The following is a 265-nucleotide window of genomic DNA, read 5'->3' as shown; positions in this document are numbered from 1 at the left end:
CAATAGATCTGATGGGAAGTTCTTTACCTTGTCAAGTGTGTGAACGATCATTCTGAGGGATTATCTCTCTGCTGATGACTTTGGACTCTCTGACTAAAAAAATTCTCCTCTGATTGACAGACTATTTCCCCTGGGGTAAGCAGGAACTTGGGCCAAACCATCAGCATCCAAAAACTACTGTTATGGAGTCAGGGTGTGGACATAAGTCAGGGTGTGGACATAAGTCAGGGTGTGGACATTCTACACTGCAAAATCTGTCCATCTT

The sequence above is a fragment of the Austrofundulus limnaeus genome, unplaced genomic scaffold (assembly GCF_001266775.1).
Source record: "Austrofundulus limnaeus strain Quisiro unplaced genomic scaffold, Austrofundulus_limnaeus-1.0 Scaffold1045, whole genome shotgun sequence".
NCBI lineage: Eukaryota > Metazoa > Chordata > Actinopteri > Cyprinodontiformes > Rivulidae > Austrofundulus > Austrofundulus limnaeus.
The sequence above is the reverse complement of the archived record's forward strand: the minus strand, read 5'-3'. Positions refer to the sequence as shown.